Below are 305 nucleotides of genomic sequence, written 5' to 3' on the forward strand. Positions count from 1 at the left end.
TCTGTCTGTCTATCTATCTATCTTTCTGTCTGTCTGTCTGTCTGTCTGTCTGTCTGTCTGTCTGTCTATCTATCATATATCATCTATCTAATCTTATGGATTTAAATGTGTGGCTTTTATGCTGTTTTGTTTTGTTTATAGCGAGTAATCTGTTAACTTTGAAAAAAAAAAAATCTATTTGATGATAAAATAATAATAAAAAGAAAATATTGTAATAATAGTTAATAATAAAATAAACCCCAAATTATTATTATTATTATTATTATTATTATTATTATTATTATTATTATTATTAATAATAATAA

The sequence above is a fragment of the Sinocyclocheilus anshuiensis genome, unplaced genomic scaffold, assembly GCF_001515605.1.
Source record: "Sinocyclocheilus anshuiensis isolate Anshui unplaced genomic scaffold, SAMN03320099.WGS_v1.1 scaffold1052, whole genome shotgun sequence".
Taxonomy (NCBI): domain Eukaryota; kingdom Metazoa; phylum Chordata; class Actinopteri; order Cypriniformes; family Cyprinidae; genus Sinocyclocheilus; species Sinocyclocheilus anshuiensis.